A 6,902-nucleotide genomic window follows, 5' to 3' on the forward strand; every position below is an offset into this window, starting at 1 on the left:
TCAGTATCCTCTCCTAACACCTGTAAAGGCAATTGGTCCATTAACGAACCTTGAACAATCGAATCTGACCTTAAAATGGTTGAAACTCTTGTTTCCGTCAACTCATCCTTTGTGTGTGTAACCTCTCCTTGTACATCAAGAATTGTTTATGTTTGAAGTGGTGACACTACATCGGATACCCTGGCCGACAGGCATATTTCAATAGACGCACCTTGTTGAGAGAATGAATCTAGTAACTGTTTATGTGCCTTTTCAGCCATTACATCTTTTTGAGAAGATGTATGGGGGCTAACAGTTGTCTCGGTTTAAATACTACTCATCTATATAGGAGACAGAGCTACTGGGTTGACTACAGAGCCTTCCTTATATGGTGCACTAAGGCACTATCTCCCTCACGCTCATTCATACTACATTTAGTGGTAAGAGAGTGTTGGTTGGTTCTGTTTCTGTGTTTGTCTTTACAGTCTGGGATAGATGTTGTGGGTTTTCAACCTCATGACTGTCAATGAAAGAAAGTCATTGGAGACTGAACCTGTATCACAGAACATATGGCAATAGAGAGATAAAATATACTTAAGATCTATAATGAATGAAAATTATACATTTAATCTTTTGAGAGAGATGATGTACAATAGTGATTTCAAAGGATTTTACATGAAATAAGAAATCACCAATGTAGAAAGAAGTTTGATTTTCTCCTAAAACTCACTGCACATATAAAATAATATGTTTGTGCCTAGTGATAAGAGAGTTATAAATATTACGACTCTACTAGTTCATATTAAATTATAACTTCAGTTAGAGTGCCATACCATGTCCTTGACGATTGCTTGAGTAGTACACTAGTTCATACCAACCTGAAGTGAGATTGTGAAGAAGAGATTGCATAGTCCAATAGATCTGCAACTGCAAAGTCCATGAACTGTGGTGCACTGACTTCCTCTTTTGACTCACAACCAGGAGTACACTTGTACACATCTTACTAGAGTCCAATTCCAAGTGTAATGTGCAGCAGGTGCCTGATATGTCGTAATATTCTCAAGTCTCGTCACTGGTGCTATATGTTAGATACTGCTTCCTGATAATAACCTAGCACAATATACAAATTTTCAATGATAACATTCCCAGCTTGCAAACAGCCATATCCCTCAGATAAACCTTTGCTGTTATCTCCAAAGGTAACCAGTGGGCCATTTTTCTCAACCATATTTGATAGTAGGGCTCTATCTCCGGTCATATGTCTTGACGATCCACTGTCAAGAATCCATACTATCGATTCCACCTGTTTAATGCCCTGCACTACAAATGGATTAGACCTTCTTCGGAATCCAAACTTGGTTGGGCCCGGCATACTTGTAGAATTGACCTTTGTCAGGCAAAACAACATTCTTAACTTTAATGGTCTCAACTTTCTCAATGACTGAACATTTGACCTTGTAAACAGCCTTAACAAATTTCTGTTTAGGCTTAGGCACAAATGTCTCCTTTCTAGCCTTAGAAGGACTAGCAGTCTTAGACCTATCATGCTTCCTATTATTCACATGCTGACGAGGAGTAGTCTCATCACTAGAAACATGCTTACCATTAAAATAAACATACATCAAATTAAAAGCACAAGACATACAATTAGCAACACCACATGCTTTATGAGAGGGATTAACAACAGGCAAAATATGCATGGTAGACATGGCAGTTTTGTTATCCAACTCATGTGTGTCTGAGTTAGTCTTAGTTGCTTTCACAACTTTGACTGGAACTTTCGACACACTTGACTTGGAAACAACCTTCTCATTAGCATGATCTTCAGCACGTATTTCTTCTTGAATAATAGAGGAGGTCGCATCAAATGGTTCAGCAATTGATGCTTTATAGAGGGGTTTATCAACACCCTTAAGCACATGTGGTACTTCCCTACCTTTAGCACAGACATGAGGAGGGGAGTTTATGCCTAATTCTCCAATAGCAACATTGTAATTATAACCTATTCCAGATGTTTGATTAACAGCTTGCTTACTGTAGAACTCTTTAGCCTTCGAACAAGAATTGAAGTAGGCTCTAACCTTAGTCTCAAGACCGGTGATCTTGTCTTTGAGAATAGTTTCAAGTTGTCTATAACAGTTAACTCTATTCTCTAGAAAAGATACTTGTTCTTTTAATTTGTCTTGATTAATGTGCACAAGTCTTAATTCATTGACCTCTTTCTCAAGGTCTTTGATCTGCTGACTTAACAGTTTATTATCACGATGAGCACAATCTAAGGAACCTCCTAGATGATAAACTAATTCAGCATCAGTAAATTTTACCTCTTTTCTTGACGATGAAGCTTTTCCATCAATAGCCATAAGAGCAAGATTCTCATCTTCTTCATCTTCACTATCAGTATCATCCAAGCTTCTTCCCTTTGCCAGGTAAGCCCTTTCAGAGTTATTCTTCTGATTTGAATCATAAGAGTTCTTCCTTACTTGCTTTGGCTTCCTGCATTCTGTGGCAAAGTGTCCCAACTCATTGTAGTTATAGCATCTAATGGTGCTCCGATCAACCATCCCTGTTTTGTATCCACCACTACTGGTGTTAGAGGATGAAGATCGACCTGTCTGGAATCTGTTGTAGTTGGACTTGTACTTGAACTTGGGATTTCTCTTGAATCTGACATTGGAGAATCTCTTGACAATCTGGGCCATTGACTCATCTTCCAATTGCTCTAGCTCTTCCAAGGAATAAAAATCATCACTGGATTGATTTATAGTAGGAGGATCATATTCTGCTACTAACACATTTTCCTCAGCCTTGGAAAACTGTACCATTCTCTCCGACTGTTGAGATTGTTGTTGTTGTTGACCTTCAGCTACAAGGTCAGTAGATGTGCTGGCCATTCTATCTTTCCCGTAGACTTCCTTCTGCTGATCTGCTCCAACTCATAGGTTTTTAACACACCATAGAGTCTATCAAAAGAAATCACACTCAGATCTCTAGCTTCTCTTATTGCAGTGATTCTATGTTCAAGATGAGTTGACAGTGTTAAAAGGAACTTTTTGTTGACCTCCCTGATTGAATAATATTTTCCATTTATGTTCAGGTTGTTGATCAATGCATTGTACCTCTCAAACACTTCAGTAATTCCTTCTCCTGGATTGGATTTAAAATGTTCATACTCAGAGGTTAGGATCTCCAACTTGTTCTCCCTAACTTCCTCTGTGCCTTCATTAATCACCTCAATAGTTTCCCAGACGTGTTTGGAATTTTTACAGTTCATCACATGTCTGTTCATCAAGGGATCGAGGGAATCAACTAAAATTAACTGAAGGCTGGCATCCAAGGAGGCTTCTTCTTAATCAGCAGGAGAAAAATCCTCAGGCTCTTTTGGATAGGTTCTAGCTTTGGTAATCACAACATCATCTACTATCACCTCTGGTTCAATAACCATCGGAGTTTTTGGACCCTTCTTTAACAAGTTCAGATATTTGGGATTTGCAACTTGTAAAAACAAGAGCATCTTCTTCTTCCACATGATATAATTTTCTTTATCAAATAGTGGAATTTTAACGGTTCCAACTTTTTGTGAAGTCATTATGAATTTTTGAATAAATAAAAATTCAAGGAGTTGAAAAATCACAAAAGTCTAGGATCTTGATTTGTTCGTTAATCAGAAGGCTCTGATACCAATTGTTAGGTCCCAATGTGTTTGTAAAGGGGGGGTTGAATACAAACAGTACCGAATAATCGAATTAAATGCGGAATAAAAATATGAAACAACATTCAAGTTAAATAAGAATATAATTAAACTTGAAAGGTGTTACAACAACTGTATCGATTACAAGGATTTAATCTGAAGAAAATCAAGTATCAAAGTCAAGACATGAAGAAACGTCACGGAAGTTAGTCACTCATGAACCAGACGGTACATCAAGTGTCAACATTGAAGTGGTGGAATTGATTCATAATTTTTAGTGATTTTCAGAAGATTTTCAGAAGAATGGTTGCAGTTCAAGAGTAGTATTAATTCTCTATTAATTAATTAAGTCATATAATTTAATTAAGAAAATAAATTATATCTGCAAAGATTAATTTATTTATTAATTGAATTAATTGATTAATTAATTCTGAATTGATATTAAGAATTTTCAGATTTTTAATTGGATTAAAATCTGTTTTAATTCATCAAGACAATTGAAATTGAACTAGCATGACAATCTGGATTGTCATACCGATTGTCATGCCAGGTCATTTCAATTATCTCACCAAAAGTTCTACTAGAAGGAGATAGTCTTGCTAGTTCAGTTTGATAGTCTTGCTAGTTCAACAGCTAGTCTTGCCGAAAGTCATACTAGCTTAAACTGATTGTCATACCGAAAGTTCTACTGGTTCAGCAGATTGTCTTGCTAGTTCAACCGATTGTCATTCCAGTTCAAGTGATTCTGTTGATTGAATTAAAAAGACAGAAGCAGCAGAAGACACAATAATCCAACAGAACACAAGTCAACCAAACAAAGAACAAAAAGAAAAGAAGCAGACAATATTTCATTTTCATCTGCAAACTTCAAGATCATCATTTCTAGTTTTAAAGTTAAATCCAAACAACTAGAAATCATTCTCTTGTTCTTGTGTAACTATCTAGCGGATTTTGATAGAACTTAATCTCAAATTGCGTTTAGCATTTGAATCTTTTTATTGCAAAAATAGAAAAAGTTCATGTCGAATTTATTCTAGATTTGTGATAATTAATTTGAGATTAATCCCTTGTAATCGATACCGTTGTTGTAACACCTTTCAAGTTTAATAATATTTTTATTTAACTTGAATTTTGTTTCAATTTTTATTCCGCACTAAATTCGATTATTCGGTATTGTTTGTATTCAACCCCCCCTTCTACAAACATATTGGGACCTAACAACTTGTGCTTAAACCGTTATGTTGTCAAATTTTATAGACATATAAGGTCTCAATATAATTGGTGTCTATTTAGCTTTTATCTCTTTTGTGGATGTCTGGTAGAATGGTACTCGTGTAACGAAAGTTGGCGTTTATCAGTTTCGTATTTTCTGATTAGTATCATCACCATTACATGCTAAGGTTGAGAATAATAAGGCTATTGAATGAAGTATTTAATGAAGTTAGAATCCCATATTTGTCATATATATTAATTCAGTCTATTTTATTTTCTTAGTTATAATAGTTAGCGTAATTCTTAGTTATAATCATTCTCAATTTGTTATAGTCTTAGCATTGAATAATAACCATACATTATTGTGTAGGTGCATAATTTAGATAGTTAACCAATACAGTCTCTGTGGGAATGAACTAGAAAATATTATATAATACTTGCGAACTCGTATAATTGCGTGTAATATTAGCGCGTGTTTAGCGACTAACAAGTTTTTGGCGCCGCTGCCGGGGACTGCAGTGTTAATTACTAGTTTATGTGATTTCCATCAGTGGTCGTTAAAGTTCATTGACTCGGACATTGTTACTTATTTGTTTCCTTGTTTTATTTCAGGTGATCTAGCGAGGGTGTATGCATACGCATTCGCGTACTCGCAAGAGAACACTGGATAAAGCCGAGGAAGAACTTGTGGTAATTTGTAGGGAAGTTTTTGAGGAAGAAAAGAAGGTAGAAGAAGAAGAGAAAGTTGAAGAGCCAATTGTAGTAGCTATGGGTGATCAAGCAGAAAATTCGAAGGCTTTGATGGACTATTATAAGCCTAAGATTAATGACATTCAGTCTAGCATCATTAGACCAGCCATCGCGGCTAACACTTTTGAGATCAAGTCAAGCACGATCCAGATGATACAGAACTCAGTTCAGTTTGGGGGTTTTCCTACCGAAGACCCCAACATGCACATCATGGATTTCATCGAGATCTGCGATACTTTCAAGTTCAATGGTGTGACTAAAGATGCTATCAAGTTGCGACTCTTCCCATTCTCTTTGAGGGACAAAGCTAAGTGTTGGTTACACTCTCTACCGGCAGGGTCTATCACAACTTGGGAAGACCTTGCTCAAAAGTTTCTCACTAAATTTTTTCCCATGGCGAAGACTGCAGCAATCAGGAATGCTCTTACCCAGTTTGCGCAGCAAACTGGAGAATCTTTATGTGAGGCTTGGGATCGATATAAAGAAATGCTAAGGAAGTGCCCACACCATGGCATGCCTGACTGGATGATGATCAACTATTTCTATAATGGATTGGGTCCTACTTCTAGGCCCATGCTTGATGCAGCATCAGGAGGAGCCTTGTGGAATAAGAGCTACGATGAAGCTTATGAACTTATTGAACTGATGGCTGTTAATGAGTACCAGAATCCTACCCAGAGGCTGACTCAGGGAAAAGTTGCAGGAATTCTGGAGTTGGATGCAACAGCTGTTATAGCTACCCAACTTAAGTCTTTGAAGGTGGAAACTTTGGCTAATTGTGGAGTTAATCAAATCACTAGTGTCTGTGAGCTTTGTGCTGGTGCCCATGAGACTAATCAGTGCGCAATTTCGAATGAATCAGCTCAGTTTGTGAGCAACTTCCAGCGATCGTAGCAACCTGTGCCAGCCACCTATCATCCAAACAACAGCAATCATCCTAATTTCAGTTGTAGCAATGCTTATAATACGGTTCAACAGCCTTATCAGCAGTATCCAGCTAAGCAGTACAATCCCCCTGGTTTTCAGCAACCACAGTATGCACCAAAACAACAACTCCAGCTACAACCAGCTAATGAAAAATCTGAATTAGAGGAGTTGAAGCTTATGTGCAAGAACCAAGCTGTTTCTATCGAGACCTTGGAAAATCAAATTGGGCAAATTTCCAATGCCTTGCTAAATCGTCAGCCTGGTACACTACCTAGTAACACTGAAGTACCAGGAAAGAAGGAAGCTAAAGAGCAGGTAAAGGCAATCACTTTGAGGTCTGGAA

At 37.2% G+C, this 6,902-nt stretch overlaps 1 non-coding gene across 1 annotated transcript; it reads right to left on the reverse strand.

The window, feature by feature from the left end:
- Window positions 1-6,040: 6,040 nt before the first annotated feature.
- On the reverse strand, window positions 6,041-6,147 carry LOC141700241 (small nucleolar RNA R71). The gene has a single exon (XR_012566259.1). It is a non-coding gene; the product is annotated as a small nucleolar RNA R71 (small nucleolar RNA).
- Between the last annotated feature and the right edge of the window lie 755 nt (window positions 6,148-6,902).

This window comes from Apium graveolens, unplaced genomic scaffold (genome assembly GCF_009905375.1).
Source record: "Apium graveolens cultivar Ventura unplaced genomic scaffold, ASM990537v1 ctg1940, whole genome shotgun sequence".
NCBI classification, from domain to species: domain Eukaryota; kingdom Viridiplantae; phylum Streptophyta; class Magnoliopsida; order Apiales; family Apiaceae; genus Apium; species Apium graveolens.